Source organism: Anomaloglossus baeobatrachus, chromosome 1, assembly GCF_048569485.1.
Source record: "Anomaloglossus baeobatrachus isolate aAnoBae1 chromosome 1, aAnoBae1.hap1, whole genome shotgun sequence".
Taxonomy (NCBI): Eukaryota; Metazoa; Chordata; class Amphibia; order Anura; family Aromobatidae; genus Anomaloglossus; species Anomaloglossus baeobatrachus.
Genome location: NC_134353.1, coordinates 118,046,166 through 118,065,407, shown reverse-complemented (window position 1 = coordinate 118,065,407; position 19,242 = coordinate 118,046,166). Strand labels below are relative to the sequence as shown.

The window sequence follows — 19,242 nt, the reverse complement described above, 5'->3', positions numbered from 1 at the left end:
CCATGCCCACTGTGCTTCTTTTCTCCGCAGCATAAACTGACCGGTAGCGTGGCTTCCCGAGCCTCAGCATGTCAATTTATGCTGCGGAGACGAGAGTGTTCTCTGCAGGTAGCATAGAGCTCCACAGCAGCCTGAACCCAAATCGTGGGCATGGGCAGCTGCAGGAAGGCTGGCACTGTGTACTATACGCCATGTCGCTGGATCATGGCCACATAGCCTTAGGCCCCTTTCACACGTCAGTGATTCTGGGACGTTTGTGCTTTTTTTTAAACGTACCAGAATCACTGACATACGCAGACCCATTATAATGAATGGGTCTGCTCACACGTCAGTGATTTTTCACTGCACGTGTCTCCATGCGGCGTACCCGCGTGTGCGTGATTGCCGCACGGAGACATGTCCATTTTTTTCTGGCATCACTGATGTCCCACGGACCACACAGTGGTGTGATCCATGAGACACGTGCCAGAAAAAAACGTGCTTTTAAAATAAAAAACATTTTAACTCACCCGGCTCCAGCGATGTCCTCTGCAGCCCGTCCTCCCTGTTCCTTCTGTGCCGGCTCATTATTGTCGCGCATATTCATGATGCACGACACAGCCAACCCGGAAGCAGCTGCTGCGGGGGTCAGCGCCGGCCGGATGCTGCACCGCGGGAGCGATCAGCACCATGGAGAGCGGGAGCGGGCGCAGGTGAGTTAATCTCTAAGTGCAATCACGGGCCACGGAGAACGGAGCCCGGATTGCACTTAGACAACCCACGTGTGCCGTGATTCACGGCACACGGAGGGACATGTGCATGTTTTACACGCCAGTGAAAAACGTCAGTGTTTTCACTGACGTGTGAAACGGGCCTAAAAGTGAGAATATTGTTGCTACAGCAACATTTTGGGTGAAGTAGCTGTGGATTCAAAATGCTTAATATACTCCTGAATAAAATCCTTGATGGGTGCAGATTCCAAAATGGGGTCACTTGTGGGGGTTTTCTGACGTATAGGTACCTAAGGGGCTTGGTGCGCGAAGTTTATTTCAACTTTTCCAAAATTCAAATGGTGCTCCTTCCATTCCAAGCCCTCCCATTTATCCAAACAGAATGTGGAGAAGGAAATGACATCACAGGTTTTTTTTTCCAAAGGTCTGTGTTCAACCAACTTTATTATCACTGACAAGTCTTAAAAAACGCACCTAAAAAAACGCATGAAAAACGCATGAAAAACGCATGAAAAACGCATGAAAAACGCATGCGTTTTCGATGCGTTGTTTCTCAAAAAGCATTGTTTACAATTCTCCCCTCTGCCAGAGGGTGCGTTTTTTTCCGCGCGGAAAAAAAAGCAACGTGTGCACATACCCTAAGAAAGACTCCTGTGCCTTTACTAAGGAAATCCATTGCTCCCTGATTGAAAAAAAATTGCTGTATGCAAATGAGGCTTAAGTGCTCCAAATCTCTGCCACCCTGACTCTATTGCCGGCCTGTAGTCAAGCCAGTGAGCTGTCCGTCAAACAGAGGGGGGAGGAATTAGAGTAGGGGAAACAGAAGGTTGGAAGTGCTCTAATCATGCCCAGAGCCCTTAAGTCTAATTTGCAAATGAATAAAAAACAATTTTTCAATACAAGAGCAATAAAAATCTGCATGACACTATCTTTGAAACAGCAACATGACCACATAAACAGCCTGGGGTTTTGACAGTCGGAGGCCTAAAAAAACCCCCCCAAAAAACAAAAAATATCTTTTTACTCCGCTTTCACTAAAATGGTGAAATTAATAATATATCTATATTTATTATTATTTTTTTATATTTTTTTTAACAGAGTTTAGATTTTTTTCCCCAACTACAAAAAAAGATACATGACATATCTTGTAGTAAATAAATAATAATAATAATAATAATAATAATAATAAAAAAATCTCTCGTATATTTGATATATGCAGCTCTGGCAAAAATTAAGAGACCACTTCCATATTTTCTGTTTTTCTCTTTATAGGTATATTTGAGTAAAATGTAAATTGTTCTTTTATTCAATAAACTACTGACAACGTCTCCAAATTTCCAAGCAATAAATTTTGTATTTATTTTCTGAAAATGAGAAATTGTCAAAATAACAAAATACCATATTGTTCGCTGTATAAGGCTATGTTCACACACTGCGTTTTTTACTTGCGTTTTACCTGCGTTTTGGGTCCGTTTTTGCTGCAGAAATTTCTTGAGAAATTCTTGTAACCTTTCTGCAGACATTCCCCAGCAAAACCTATGGCAAAAAAAATTAGCTGTGCACACACTGCGTTTTTTTCTTAAGAAAATTCTTTCAGTAGATTTTCTTAAGAAAAAGAATGAGCATGTCACTTCTTTTCTGCAGCTAACTGCGTTTTTTGCCATAGATAATTGGCACAATAACGCAGGGAGCAACCAGCGGTAAAAACGCACCAAAAACGCACCGAAAACGCACCAAAACCGCACCGAAAACGCGGCAAAAACGCAGGTGCGTTTTTGGTGCGTTTTTTAACACAGGTGCACTCTTAAGAAATTTCTTAAGAAATTTCTTAAGAAAAATCATTTTTCTAGTGTGAACATAGCCTAAGACGCACTTTTGTTCCCCCAAATTTTGGGGGAAAGTAGGGGGTGCGTCTTATAAACCGAATATACAGGGGGGGGGGTGTACATATACATACATACATACACACACACACACACACACACACACACACACATATATATATATATATATTACACACACACACACATACATACACACACTGCAGGGTCTGCTCTGGAGCGGTACTGGGGGCAGGTAAAAGCAGCTGGCGGCAGCGTTAGATCTCCTGCTCCCGCTCATATAATATGCACTGCCGCTGTCCATCAGCGTGGTTCTGAAACCGCATCGCACTGATGGGCTGGGGCAGTGGGGCATATTATATCTGCCTGTGCTCCCTTTGATCGCACATGATCCCCCTGTGTGAGATATGGCCCCCATACTGCTGCCCATAGTAAAATAAAAAAAGCTTTACTTACCTCCAGCTCTGATCTCCCGGTGTCTCTGCTGCTGCTGTCTGTGATAAGGCACACAGAGGTGATATCACTCTGCCGTGCCGATCACATGACCGGCAGCAAGAACCAGGAAGTGGAGGAGGCCGGAGCTCAACCCCACTGAGGGAGACACAGGGATTACAGCGCTGAGAAGGTAAGGAAAGAGTGTTTTATTTTATTATGGGCAGCAGTATGGGGGGCATATCTAACACAGGGGAGATGTGCCATCTATAGTGGCCATGGGCAGCAGTATGGGGGCCATATCAAACACAGGGGAGGTGTGCCATCTATAGGGGCAGCACAGGGGTACGTGTCCCAGCACAAGGGGGGTATATTCAGATTAAGGGGGGCTAATTTTAGGATGGGGGGCTATGAGGGACATATACCCTATATGACTTGTTAGACGGACACTGGCATTATAAGTTGGACCCCATTTAACATTAAAAAAAATATATTCTTTTTTCCTTCAGCTAAATTTGGGGGTGCGTCTTATAATCAGGTGCGCCTTATAAAGCGGAAAAATACGGTACATTGCTTTATGACCTCAAATAATGCAAAGAAAACAAGTTCAGAATCATTTAGAAACAACAATACTAATAAATGCGAAGGATGTATGAATCAAGCCGCATACAAGGTTATCCTGGAAAAACAATTGCTTCCTTATGCTTAGGCAATGTTCCCCAACTCTGAGGATTGGTTTTTCCAGCAGGACAATGCGTTATGCCACACAGCTAGGTCAATCAATGTGTGGATGAACGACCACCACATCATGGCCAGCCCAATCTCCAGACCTGAACCCCATTGAAAACCTCTGGAATGTAATCAAGAGGAAGACGGATAGTCACAAGCCATCAAAGAACTGCTTACATTTTTGCACCAATCTTTTTAGATTTCGGATCCTTGTGATGGAAGAGGCGGCTGATGACTGCTTTGGCCACACAGGAGTTCATTAATGGAGAACCATTATATTTCATGCAGAATGTGATTTCTAAAATCTAGTTCACATTAAGATTTTTTCCCTTGTGTATCTAGAGCTACGGCGTCCACAATATATAATTTTATTTTTTTTTAATTTACCCAGTCAACTGAAAGCATAAAAAAACCCTACATGAAAAGCTGTCCTAGGCCATGTTCACACATTGCATTTTTTGCCACGTTTTTAATGAGTTTTATGCAGATTACACTAGTAGTAAACACTATGAGATTTCAGAAGTCTTGTGTATTTTCTTGACAAATGAAAAACTGCTGCGCTTGGGAAAGAAGGAGCACGTCAATTCTTTCAGCAGCGTTTTTCGCAATGAGAAAGCAAAACCGCTGCACTTGTTGTGAATAAGGCAGTGTGCGCACGTTGAGTTTTTTCATGCGTTTACGCAGTGTTTTAAACTGCAGCGTAAATGCATGCGTTCTGCGTCCCCAGCAAAGTCTATGAGAATTAAGCAAATTCCATGCACGCGTTGCGTTTTGGATGCCAAATTTTTTACAAAATCGATGCGTTCTAAAAAGCAATATGTAACTTCTTTTGTGCATTTTGGATGCTTTTCCCACTGTCTATGGCTCTTTCACATGTCCGTGAAAAGCACGCACATTTTTCACGGACGTGGCAAAGGTACGTATTGCCCTCCGTGAGCAGTGTTTATGGCACACGTTTGTTCTCCGTGTGCTATCCGTGATCACACACGGAGAACAGGAACTTTCTGCTCACCTGTCCTTGGCGTCGCTGTCCATGGTGCTGATCTACGGTCTCCGGTCCTGCCCACTCCCTGCTGCTGCTGCTTCCGGCCCGCAGTGGAGTGAATATTCATGAGCATAATGAGCGGGGATCGGAAGCAAGTGACAGCAGCGACAGAGACAGCAGCGCAGGAGAAGGGGAGTATAGAAATTCTTTATATTTCACAGGCACGTGTGTTTTCTGCAGTGCGTGTGACACCCGCGATGCCGGAGAAAAACTGACATGTCTAAGTGTGGAGCACACGGTCCATGGCAAAACACGTACGTGTGCGCATACCCATTGATTGTAATGGGTCTACGTGTGCCCGTGTCTCCAGCACATGAGGAAACAGACCAAACACGTACCGGAGGCACGGACGTGTGAAGGAGGCCTATGGGAGAGCAACCATCCGGAACGCATGAATTCTGCATTCAAGATACATCCAAAACACAGCTGTTTTGGCTGTGTTTTGAAACGCACAGTGACAAAACGCTGCAGAATATTTGTCACGCCAGAACGCAACAGACGCACATACCCTAAAACTTTAGTAAACACGTACTGTAGACCAATTACAACAAAAATGCAGCAAAAAAAAAAAAAAAAAAGTTTTTTTTTTCTTACTTTCAATAAAAGTTTTTGGCTGCAGAAAAAAAAAAAAATGCAGTAAGATTGCATGTGAACATCGCCATAATATACACAGCAATTTTCCTGCAGCAAAAAAACCTGCTCTGAGAATCTGTGTCTATTGTGCTTTTTTTTTTTTGCAGGAAACACTGCGCACATTATGTACGCTCTTCATGGAGGATTTTAATGCTTTTTTGTGCCTTCAATTGAATGGGTTAAAAAAAATAAAAATAAAATAAAAAAAAAAAGAATTAACATGCCGTTTAAAAAACAAAAACACCACAGGTAAAAAAAAAAAAAAAATAAAACAAATGCAGCATGAATGAGATTTCAGATGTCTCATTTTGCTGCTATTGTAAAATGCTTTTTTATCCTGAATGGGAAAAAACGCACTAGAAAACTGCAGCAAAAACGCGAGGTGTGAACACTGCCTAATGTATGTGCCCACAGGATCATCACCAGCCGCTGTCTATGGGTAAACACAACACACTTTTTTTTTTTTTATACATTTTACCTTGGGTTTAAAAAAAAAGATGGAAAAAACCCCCAAAAATGACCTGCTGCAGGCTTGAAAAAACGCTGCAAAAAATCATCTGCCGGAAATTTTAGAAATCTCATTCATTTTGCTGGTACTAGGAAGTGCTGTATGCAAGAAAACCGCACAGGATAAAAGGCTGCCAATATAAGTGTGTGCACAGGCCCTTAGAGAAGGTCTATGTGTGACATCAGCAGCGCTGCCACATACCGTCACGCAGTGGTACACTGTATCCAGAGGCTCGGGCTGTACGGGCAGCGAGCAGGGTCAGTCCGGCCTCCTGCACCGTGCTCCATTCATTCCCGGAGCCCACCATCACCCCACAGCCGTACCTCCCGCCCCCACACTCCTCTGCCCACCATCCTCCACACTCCCCATCCCCCACCCGGTCCCCGAACCAGTCCTCACCGCACACGAGTCCCCGTACCGGACACACTCTTCCTCCGGCAACGACTGCAATACGATGACGTCACTCAGCGCCTCCGCCAATGACCACAGAGGAGGAAGAAAGAGAGGCGTGTCTCCAGCACAGTAATGGGCGGGGCCAGTCGCGAATCTAAGAACGTCATGATGATTGACAGCTTGCAGAGCCAATGAGAGAGATGGCCAGAATGACATTTCTGGAATGTTCTGCGGACTGGAGGCCGTCATGTGACGTCACGGGCTCGGGATGGGTTGTGAGGTGGGGAAGTGATTTGCGGTTCTGGGCTGGTGTAATATGGAGGGGGCTCTGCAGAGCGGTCACGTAGGTGATTACAAGCAGAGGCTCATACTGTGATGGTGGAATAAGGAAATAGGATTGTCCTGATTTAAAGGGGTTGTCCGGATTCTACACAAGATGTACAGGTGTATGGAATGGATGTAAAATGATACGATATTGTACATTCCCCAGGTGTAGCCTCCATGGATTCAGTGCTGGCCACCCAGGGGTCTGTGTCAGGCTCGGAAGTGATGGTGTGCCGCCCCAGCAACGATCAAACCGCTCGGATTCGGCGGTGATTACTCGTGGCTCGAGGGTTTCCGGACCCGGGGGCTAGAGGCCACTCTTAAATGTAAAAGGGGGGTTATTTACAGGGGATTAGATAATTCGTGACACCACCTGTGGTGTGTGGTAATAGGGAGTACCGCCGCTGTCGTTGGGAGTACCCGCGGGGGCAGCCAGATGACGTTACCCTCAACGGGTAGGGAAGGCCCCGAGACTCTGGATGGTGGGATGGATTGCAGGGGGAGCGCAAGGCTCGCTGGTTGCAGGGGTTAATCAGGTACTCAGCAATAAAGCAGACGCTGACAACGTAGTAAACCAAGTCTCTGGATGCCGCTGCCCTCCTGGAGGAGCTCGTCCGGGTCCCGTCCCCTGCAGTATTGCCTGATGGTCCGGAGCCTGCCTCTGTGCACAAATTTTAGTAGTGTCCAAGTGGCCCGTAAGCTTGAAGCTGTCCGGGCCCCGCTCCCCACTTTTTGGTGTGAAGGAGCAGTGCTCTTAGGTGCTCATGCTTGGGATTTCAGTGGGCTTCTTTGGTTGGAAACCCCTATCCCCCTCGTTGCGCTAGTGCCCCCGATCTCTGAGCTTCGTGGGGACAGTCCATAAAGACCCTATTCTCCGCAGGTTAATTGCCGGGTTGCTTGACGCCTCTCCCCGACCTAGGGTCCAGTACCCCGACGTGCTTTCGATCCCAGACCGGCTATTGTACTCGAGCTGCTGACTGTCCTCCAAGACTAGTGCAGGCACCCAGTCCCAATACCAGGCGACCGGGTCTCCGACTCCTCCGGGTCCAGACCACCCAATTTTCTCCTCCCCGGGAGCCACACGCTCCCTCCTAGCTCCTCACTGCTCGAGGGCTACCACTCAACTCTCTCCTCTCACTTCGCTCCCCTGGAGCCAACTGACTTGTCACCTCCCACCTCCCTGCCTGACCCCTAGGTGGGCGGCCCTATTCCAGCTTAGCAGCCCACTGGTGTGCCTGACAGGGTGTGGTGTGAAGTGTGATTGGGATTTTTGGGTGCTGATGGAGGCAGTGCTGTAAGTTGGGAACCCAGGACCAAGAGGGGTTGAGTCCTGCACTGGGAGATAAAGAGCGTGCAGTACCCTGTGACGACCTGACTAGTCCAGGGGCGTCACAGTGGTGTCCTGTGCTTTCGTTACCTGACCGTGAGGCCTGTGTTTGGCTGCAGTGGTCCACCTCTGCCACCCACAAAGATGGACACACACTAGACCTTATCTTCACCCGTCTCTGCTTTCTATCTGACATCACAACCTCACCTCTCCCCCTATCTGACCACGATCTACTGACTTTTTCAGCCCTGTCCTCCTCACCTGCCCCCCCCCCTGTCCAGCCCATAGCACATCTCCGCAGAAACCTTGCACATCTCTCTGACTCTATCCTACCGCTGTCCTCCATATCTTCACTTCACGACACAGACAGTGCCACTGTTTTCTATAATGCCACTCTTACATCAGCTATTGATTCGGTTGCTCCCCTTGTGCATGGCAGAGTGAGACGAATCAATAGACAACCCTGGCACAACAGCCTCACTAAAAAGCTTCAGCAAGTGTCTAGGGCTGCTGAGCGGCGGTGGAAGAAAACGCACTCCCAGGAAGACTTCACCACATTCAAAAATGCAAGAAAAAGCAATGATATAATCTGATGTAAGACTTATCTGCTGGATGCCATTCCTATGAACTTTTAATGTAACGCAATAAAATAATTATTTTAAGCAAAAAATCGCCTGGATCCACTGGATATTTTGCTTTTTCTTGAATTATGGACATCTTGACCTAGGATTTTCCTTGCAGGATCAAGTGGTAATTGTCCTGAGTATACTGCAAGCAGTGAGAGTTGGTTCGTATGTTAATACATTAAAAAATGCAATCCACACATTTCGTTCAGCCCTTACCTCTGCCAAACAGGATTACTTTAGAACCCTCTTATCATCTTTATCCCACAACTCCAAACAGTTATTCAATACTTTTAACTCCCTCCTTTGCCCACCACTGCCCCCTCCAACCTCCCTCATCTCCGCAGAAGACTTTGCCACATAATTCAAATATAAGATTGACCAAACAAGGGATGTCTTTTCTGCTCAATCACCACAACCCCTTCATATAACGGACCATTGCCTCTCGCCCATAAACATCCCCCCCCAACATGACCGAAGGGGAGCTTGCACATCTTCTCTCAGAAGCGCACCTTATCTTTCACCTCTAGTACCTTTCCTTCTGCTTTCAAACATGCAACAATCACACCCATCCCAAAGAAACCTTCCCTCGATCCGACCTCTACTACCAGCTATCACCCCATATCACTACTCCTGTTTGCTTCAAAACTCCTCGAACAGCACGTCCATGCTGAACTTTCCTCCCACTTATCATCTAACTCTCTCTTTGACAATCTACAATCCGGCTTCCATCCACATCACTCTACTGAAACTATCCTGACCAAAATTACTAATGACTTACTGCCAATGCTAACATTCACTTCTCCATACTCTTTGACACTATTGACCACTCCTTCCTATTACAGATCCTCTCTTCCCTTGGTGTCAGAGACCTTGCCTTCTCTTGGATCTCTTCATACCTCTCTAACCGCACTTTTAGTGTCTCCCACTCCCACACAACCTCTTCATCCTACCCTCTCACTGTTGGAGTTCCTCAAGGCTCAGTCCTGGGACCCTTACTCTTCTCCATCTATACATTTGGCCTGGGACAACTCAAAGTCCCATGGCTTTTAGTACCACCTCTACGCTGATGACACTCAGATCTACCTCTCTGACCCAGATGTCACATCTCTGCTGTCCAGAATCCCGGAGTGTCTATCGGCCATATCCTCCTCCTTCTCCTCTCGCTTCCTAAAGCTCAATGTGGCCAAAACTGAAGTAATCATCTTTCCGCCATCTCACCTACATTTCTTACCTGATCTATCTATTGCAATAAATAACATCACGCTCTCCCCAGTGCTCAAAGTTCGCAGCCTTGGAGTGACCTTTGACTCTGCCTTGTCCTTCATACCATACATCAATCAAATCCCTCATCACCTCCTGCTGTCTTAAACTCAAAAATATTTCCAGAATCCGTCCTTTCCTCAATTCTCAATCTACAAAAATGCTAGTGCATGCCCTCATAATCTCCCGCATCGACTACTGCAACATCCTCCTCTGTGACCTCCCTGCTAACACCCTTGCACCTCTCCAGTCCATCCTTAACTTTGCTGCCCGACTGATCCATTTCTCTCCTCAATACCACCCCACTTCTCCCCACTGCAAATCCCTCCATTGGCTCCCAATGCTCCACCGTATCCAATTCAAACTACTAACACTAACTACAAAGCTGTCCATAATCTGTCTCCTACATATATCTCCGAACTAATCTCACGTTACACTCCAACACGTAATCTCCGGTCCTCCCAAGAACTCCCTCTGTCCTCCTCACTCATTCACTCCTCATGCAACTGCCTCCAAGACTTCTCCTGAGCATCCCCTGTTTTCTGAAATTCGCTGCCTCAACACATCAGATTATCTGCTACACTTGCAAGCTTCAAACGGAACTTGAAAACTCATCTGTTCAGAAATGCCTATAATCTCCCATGACCCCACTGCCTCACCACCGTGCCGGAACTGCCGCCTCACCACCACCACTGGAGCTGCTGCCTTACCACTGTCCCACTTACTGTCTCCTCCCCAATATCCTATAGAATGGAAACCTGCAAGGGCAGGGTCCCCTTCCCTGTGTACCATTCTGTCTATTGTAACTTGTATATGTATTCTGTATGTAACCACTTCTCATGTACAGCACCATGGAGTCAATGGTGCTCTATAAATAAATAATAATATTAATAATATATATCTGTATGTTTTACAATTTGAGCTAATGAATGGCATATGCCTCTGTATGTTGATACAGTAGCATTTGTCTCTTCCATTGGAGGTATAATGGGGAAATATTGAGCGCTGTGTACATAGAGCCTCACTAAGATATGACCTGAGTATACAGTGTGTGAATGATGCTGTAAAAATACATGAAGATGATTGGAAAGGGGTAAGGAGAATCGTTCACTGGAGAGGCGTTGTGAGCATCCAGCACTGATAGGGAATGGCAGAGATATCTATATATATCCAGAGATGATGAGCTCTCCCTATCTGAGTAATGGGAAAGTCTTCCCTGAATACAGATTTTACCTCCGAACTGAGAATTTTCATAATGATTTATCAATTCTGGCAGAGAAAGAAGCAGATTTCTCTGATCAGATATATTACAAGATTTCTTATCTTCATGGGTACTATTGATTTATGAAATAAAAATTAAAACAACGATTACGCTCTGAGCTCTGCAGTCTCCAGAGTCTGGAAATCCTTTGGAGTCTTAATTAAGCCGTGCTCTCGTTACATCAGTAGTGAAGGTAATGTCTGCCCTGACACTATCATCCTTGTGTCTAATGAGTGGAATTATATGAGTGGGGCGTTGTTCATAAGCAATTTGACTAATGTTTTCTAACAGAGTTTTTTTTATCCCATTCACTGCAATAATTGAAGAGGTAAAATACTGTATTGGCCAAATCACCCAAAACAGGCAGAGTGGACACATTTCATGTCTTATGTACATTTTGCAACAGATTAAGCAGTAGATATATTGTGGATTTCATTCATTGCATTGCAAACGGTGAAAATACCACAAGACCAACCATGCTGTGATTTTACCGGCACACTAAAGGCCGCTTTACATGCAACGACATCGCTAACGCACATCCGGCCTCGTTAGCGACGTCGTTGCGTGTGAAACGCACGAACGACCGTTACCGAGCAATTTTACTTACCTTATTGTTGATCGTTGACACGCTGTCCATTTCCCAAATATCGTTGCTGTAGCAGGGCGCAGGTTGTTCGTCGTTCCTGCGGCAGCACACATCGCTATGTGTGACACCACAGAAACGAGGAACAACCTCGTACCTGCAGCCGGCCGCAATGAGGAAGGAAGGAGGTGGGCGGGATGTTATGTCCCGCTCATCTCCGCCCCTCCGCTTCTATTGGGCGGCCGCCTAGTGACGTCGCTGTGACGCCAAACGAACCGCCCCCTTATAAAGGAGGTCGTTCGCCGGCAACAGCGACGTCGCTAGGCAGGTAAGTAGTGTGACGGGTGTTAATGATTTTGTGCGCCACGGGCACACAACCGACGGGGGCGGGTACGCACACTAGCGGTATCGATAGTGATATCGCTGTGTGTAAAGCGTCCTTAAGACCCACCCAAGCCTATGTCGAAGCGTCACAGGTTACACCAGTGGCTCCATCTCCGGGACCAGGCGTCGTGGAAATCAATTTGAAGGTGAAATTTAAAACCATAACTATACAATAAAAACAGAATCCAGAAACAGGTTAGAAGTAAGTGCCGTGACAGGGGCAGGTGACAAGGGTCTCAGGTACACGCGTGTGGGTGTGCTAACATGCTAAGAGGGCGGAAAGAGCGCAGGAACTAATGTCCTTGTGACTAGGATCTTTAGAAATACTTTTTCTACAGATCTCTTTATCTATGCTACTAGATATAGGGACAGTTAGGCAGGGATTAGCAATATACACCCAGAACTGCTCGTGGTTCTGTGTGCATATTGCACCTGACAGGTTCCCTTTAAAGGGGAGGCTTTGTTGCTGACATTAGCCATTAACACTATCACCCTGGTAAGGTCATTACTATGACATCACTGCTCCAGTATCATGCAGCGATACCTTATAGTTTACCTCAAGGCAATGACTAGAGAAGAGCGAGTACCGTAAAATTCGTAATCACTACACTCGTAATGAGTACTTTGTAATACTTGCGTATTCATTCTGAATAGCGAGTACAATGCACGTCAATGGAAATGTGAGTCATTTTCTGTTGGACCCAACAAAGAGGTCTGGGGGCCTGAGGAAAAGGCTGAAATGGATGGGAAAGTGATGAAAATGAATGAGGAGAGCCTGGAGAACATGCCTGCATGCATTTTTGACTCGCATATGGTTTCTGGGAATGAGGATGTCACAGTATCACGCCACTTTTAAAGATGCACAAGAACACCTACCAAACCTAATGTAAATTGCATTTCACAGGCCAAAAAGGTTAAGAAACAGTTTTTCCTGCATAATCACTTGTATATAAGGCTAAATTAACTGGAGAAAAAAAATACAGCTTTTAATGTTAGTACACATGTAGTGTTTTGGCATTTTTTTTAGTTTTACAATTGGGAGGACCCTGACATACATTTTGTAGGTCCCTCTGTCATACATAATTTCTAGTTAGCTATTCCACAGCACTTTACAAGGCCAGCTACAACGTGCCTGTTGGTATGTTGAGCTTTGACCTAAGGGGCATCAAGTGGTCCTGTAACATACATTTTAGGGGGACTGCTGTTACTTATATATTTGGGCGGTCCCTCCCTCATTGAGAGTCAGATAGTGGAATACATAGTCCATAGCAGTTTACAATGTGACAATTGTGATGGTGGCCTTCAGCCTCCTCTTCCATGTCATTCTGAGGCCCTCAATTCAAGTTTTCAGTGGGCCATTCGTTCATCAACAATCATTGTAAATTGCTATCTAATATGTATCGCCTATCCCAGTCACAATGTGGGACAACCCAGGGATGGTTTTTTTGCCAGCTATGGTGACTGACTGTAGATTTCTATCAAATATGTATCCCATATCTTAGTCACAATGTGTGACAACCCATGACAAGGGTCTCCAATGACAAATATTAGTTTGGTAGGACTACTACCCTGGTTTGTCCAGTGCGCAATGTGCCTAGTGTTTACAAAAATTATCCCTACAGTCTGTGTCATGGCTGACGCAGGAAGGAAACGGCTTTATATGGAAAGGGTTGAACATTAACAGCAGTAGTCAAAATCAACATTTTGAGGGAATTTAGTTTGGCTTGCTCTCATCTGGAGGGATTACAAACTGTGGAGATATCCAGACCTTGTTGAATTTAATCAGAGTTAAGGCTGCTTTACACGCAATATCGTGACCGATATCGCTAACGTGTGCACCCGCCCCCATTGGTTGTGCGACACGGGCAAATCGCTGCCTGTGGCGCACAACATCGCGCGGACCCGACACACTACTTACCTGCCTAGCGACGTCGCTGTGACCGGCGAACCGCCTCCTTTATAAGGGGGCGGTTCGTTCAGCGTTACAGCGACATCACAGCAGCGTCACCGAACCACCGAATAGAAGCGGAGGGGCGGAGATGAGTGGGACGTAACATCCCGCCCACCCTCTTCCTTCCTCATTGCGGGTGGCCGCGGGTAAGGAGATGTTCCTCGTTCCTGCGGTGTCACACATAGCGATGTGTGCTGCCGCAGCAGCGACGAACTACTTCGTACACCGAGCAGCAGCGATATTCAAGAATAGGGGGGCATGTCACCGATGAGTGATTTTGACCGTTTTTGTGACGATTCTAATTCACTCATAGGTGTCACACGCAAAGACATCGCTAAAGTGACCGGATATGCGTCACAAATTCCGTGACGCCAACGAGATCGCTTGAGCGATGTCGCAGCGTGTAAAGCGGCCTTAAGGCTATGTGCCCACGGGGACAGTGTCCTGCGGTTATATCCACAGGACATTCCGCAAGAGCTCCCAGAAAACCGCAGCACAATTTTGTCTGTTTACATGCTGTGGATATGCTGCGGGCATTCTGCATTGAGGATACAGTACCATGGCTTCAGCACTGCATCCTCAATGCAGAACAAGTGCTGAGTGATCGGGAATTCATACTTACCTCCATCACGCAGCACTTCCCTCTCCGGCCGAGTCTGCACTGTGCAGGAGAAGGTGGGCGGGCCTGAACTAGCTCCGGCTGTCACATGACCGGAGGTCATGCAGGCCCCGCCCACCTCTTACTTCCTGTACCTGGCTCCACCGGGCTCCACTGGAGGAAAGTGACCGGGTGTCTGAAATCAAGGCAGGTAAGTATGGGACCCTGCGGAGAAATCCGCAGGAATAATTGACATGCTGCAGATTTTTCCGCACGGAAATACCGCATTATTTCCGCTGCGAAAAAAAACGCAGCATGGGCACAGCAGTCCCCAAATGCCATAGAAATGGCTGGGGAGTCGCTGTACTGCGGATTTTTGAAAATTCCGCAGAATTTCCGTGAAAAAATCGCGGCAAATTCCGCAAATTTTCCGCAGCGTGGGCACATAGCCTAAGTCTGTCTGCATTTTCTGTGGAGAGGCGTGTGCGCCTATCAGTGATGATTGCCTCAGGAGAACTGAAAACACGCTCTCACATCACCTTAGCAGCCGGGCAGGCCAGCACCTCCAAGGCGTATAAGGAGAGGTCAGGCCAAGTGTTCAGCTTTGACATTCAATAATTAAAGGGAACTTAAGCGTCAGAATGGACACAGGTATGGTCACTTAAGTACCCCTCTACCATGTTGTGCAACTTCTCCCTCCTTGGCATTGTTACAGGCACAGATAAACCTTGCTGATGTTCTGGTTTATTGAAAATGGCACAAGTTTGCGTACATTTTCCCCCCACCTCTGTTGGACTTGGTGTTCTTGTTTCTCCCCATTAATCCTTGGTGTTGAAAAGAGCCCGTGATTCTGCCCCCAGCGTTGTCTGAGGGTGATGTTTTCAGCAATCGATCTACAGAGACCCTCTTGAAGGATTCCATTGTGCAACCCTTTGGTGACTCCAAAATAAGAGAAGGAAATTTCTCCTTGTACTGTGGGTCCAGAAAGGTGGCCAACTAGTACATGTTGTTGGATAAAATGTGTATCACGTGAGGGTCATGCCACAGACACTTACACACTTTGCCATGTCAGCCAAGCTGCAAACAGGCAAAGGTTCTGTGTCCCCAACAGGAGGAACAATACCCATCCTCTCCTTACACTGACTGGGCTCCTCCACCTCCTCCTCTCCAGCCCATCCATGCTGGACAGACATGAAGCTCGGGTTGAGAGTCCCCTGTTTAGCATTGGGAGTCACCTCGGTAGCACAGAAAAACAAGTCCTTTTTCTCCTAATCCTCCTCAACATCACCCAATGTTGCCTCAGAATATTGGCTGGGCTGGGTAGAATCATCACCCATTGGGATATCTGGGTCCATAGCCACATGCTGGGCACTCAAAGTTTCCTCTCTGAGATTATGCAGTGATTGTTTTAACAGACACAGTTGTGGGATGGTTAAATTATAGTCTGATCACCGCTCACGAGCTTGGTGCAGTACTCAAAGTTCTCAAGAACCTCACAAATGTCAACAATCCACACCCACTCGAAAGTTGTTATGTGTGGTGGCTGACTCTTAGGCGGGCTTTGCACGTTGCGACATCGCAAGCCGATGCTGCGATGTCTTACGCGATAGTCCCCGCCCCCGTCGCAGGTACAATATCTTGTGAAAGCTGGCGTAGCGAAAATTATCGCCACGCCGGCTTCACATGCACTCACCTGCCCTGCGACCGTCGCTCTGGCCTGCGACCCGCCTCCTTATTAAGGGGGCGGGTCGTGCGGCGTCACACGGCAGGCGGCCAATAGGAGCGGAGGGGCGGAGATGAGAAGGATGTAAACATCCCGCCCACCTCCTTCCTTCCGCATATCCTACGGAAGCCGCGGTGACGCCGGTAGGAGATGTTCCTCGCTCCTGCGGCTTCACACACAGCGATGTGTGCTGCCGCAGGAGCGAGGAACAACATCGGACCGTCGCGTCAGCGTAATTATGGATTACGCCGACGCTGCACCGATGATACGATTACAACGCTTTTGCGCTCGTTAATCGTATCATTGAGCCTTTACACACTACGATATCGCATGCGATGCCGGAAGTACGTCATTTTCAATTTGACCCCACCGACATCGAACCTGCGATGTCGTAGTGTGCAAAGCCCGCCTTAGTCTTTTGGGCATGTCGAAGCTGGTATTCAGCTACTTCCCTCTGCTGCTCACTAGTCCTCGCCAACATGTGATATGTAGATTTCCACCTCGTGGGCAGGTCGCACATGAGTCGGTAACTTGGCAATTCAAGCACTTTTGCAGCACTGTAAGACCAGCAAAAGTGGTAGAGAAATGGCGGAAATGGTCACTAATACGGCGCACCTTCTCAAGTAGGTACGGCAATTCAGGGTATGTTTTCAAAAATTTCTGAACAACTAAGTTCAGCACGTGAACAATGCATGGCGCGTGTACCAACTTGACGACCTTTAAAGCGACCACCAGGTTACGCCCATTGTCACAAACGACCAGACCGAGTTGGAGGTGCAGTGGGGAGAGCCACTGATTGGTCTGCTCTATTATACCTTGCCACAGCTCTGCTGCAGTGTGTGGTTTGTGACCTAAACAGATCTGCTTCAGCAGAGCGTTTTGCCGCTTTGCCAATGCTTTGCTGCACAGCTCTCAGCTTGGCAGTGATGGGGAGGGTAATTCAGCAGAGGATGAGGAACAGGACAAGGAGGGGAGACAGGAAGTGGCATATGATGAGACGGAAACACTAGTAGAACTTGGGCCCACTATTCTTGGCATGGGTAAGATGTGTGATGTTATAGTTTGTGACTTTGTCCCAGCATGTAACAGGTTCAAACCAGTGTGCCGTGACAGATATGCATCTTCTCTGTCCACAACAACATGTCCACGTGTCTGTTATTAGGTGGTCAGAGCAGGGTTGAGATTGTTTATGGGCGGCGTTACACGCAACGATTTATCGTGCGATCGCATGAGCGATTGCACCCGCCCCAGTCGTTTGTGCGTCACGGGCAATTCATTGCCCATGTCGCACAAAGTCGTTAAACCCCCATCACACATACTTATCTCCCTAACGACGTCGCTGTGGGCGGCTGTAATGCCTGATAGGAGCCACAGACTCAGACTGGCTGTAAGGGGAATCTAGTGAAAAGCCGCTCACAAAGCAGGACCCCAAGAACTCTGTAACCCTTTAACCCCTGTACAGGGATTTGGATTTACACAGAGCCTCAGAGATCACTACCTGTGGTAGACTGTAGTCCATGGTCGTCAGGCAGGGTCAAAATCCAGGAGATGCAAAACAGGAACAGAATCGGCAGGCAAGGTCGTAGTAAGGAGACAAAGCAGGGGTCAAATCCGGAACTGGCAGCAAGGTACAAAAACGACAGGCAGGAGGGTAGTCAAACACAAGCAAGGTCAGCGCACAGGAATCACAATACAAACAGCACATGAGCCAGGAGAACAGAACTATCACTGGCAGTGATCATGTGACAGGAGAGGGAATAAGAAGGGTGTGGTGTCTTCCCATTGCCTGCAGGTGAATGTTGGCCACTTCAGCCGGGAGACACACGCCACCTACAGTCAGCCAGTGGTACTGCAGGTTCCAGGGAAACCCAGCCTAGTAGATGAGCGGAGCCTGTGCTCCGCAGAGCCACGGGCACCGACTCCTCTCCCATCACCACCACTATCCATGGTGGGAACATGGCGATCGGAGCAGAAGTCGCAGGAGCGGACTCCGGTGGGGACGTGACACTGTGCTCCGCAGAACCACGGGCACCGACTCCTCTCCCATCACCAGCACTATCCATGGTGGGAACATGGCGTCGTCTGGCGATCGGAGCAGAAGTCGCAGGAGCGGACTCCGATGGGGACGTGACAACGGTGAACATCCTCTTCCTGAAGGGGGAGGGACGTTTGGCGTCACAGCGACGTCACACAGCGGCCGCCCAATAGAAGCGGAGGGGTGGAGATAAGCGGGACGTAACATCCCGCCCAGCTCCATCCTTCCGCATTGCTGGCGGTCGCAGATAAGCTTCAGGTCGTCGTTCCCGAGGTGTTACACGTACCGATGTGTGCTGCCTCGGGAACGATGAACAACCTGCGTCCTCTACAATCAACGATATTTTAAAAAGGAATGATGTGTCAGCGATGGACGATTAGGTGAGTATTTTCCATCGTTAACGGTTGTTCCTTGCTGTCACACGCAACGACGTCGCTAACTATGCCAGATGTGCGTCACGAAATCCGTGACCCTGGCGATGTATCGTTAGATCCGTCATTGCGTGTGACGATGCCTTAACACGTGCTTGTGTAACGTGGGGACAGCACAACAGGCAAAATAGTGGCGACTGGGAACAGTGTATCTATCATGGGGCAGCCACAACCAAGAGATCATGGAAACACTGTTCCCACAAGCTAAATGACAACATTTCTACGACTAGCAATTTGGCAATGTGCGAGTTTAGGTTTTGTGCCTGTGGGTGCATGGCTGGGTATTTACAGTGGGTACGGAAAGTATTCAGGCCCCTTTCAATTTTTCACTTTTTGTTTCATTGCAGCCATTTGTTAAATTCAAAAAAGTTCTTTTTTTTCTGTAATGTACACTGTGCACCCCATCCATCTTGACAGAAAAAAACCCCATAAATGTAGACAATTTTGC

The 19,242-nt window shown here is 47.4% G+C and overlaps 1 protein-coding gene across 2 annotated transcripts in view; it reads right to left on the bottom strand.

Moving 5' to 3' along the window:
- TMEM33 (transmembrane protein 33) overlaps window positions 1–6,401 on the bottom strand; it is a 46,828-nt gene extending 40,427 nt beyond the window's left edge. Inside the window, exon 1 of one of the 2 annotated variants that reach the window (XM_075333942.1) lies at window positions 6,298–6,401. The gene's annotated coding sequence lies outside the window, so the exon portion shown is untranslated. Of the gene's footprint in view, window positions 1–6,099; window positions 6,202–6,297 lie in introns of those variants that run through there. The other variant, XM_075333950.1, reaches the window with a different exon arrangement.
- Window positions 6,402–19,242: the final 12,841 nt, after the last annotated feature.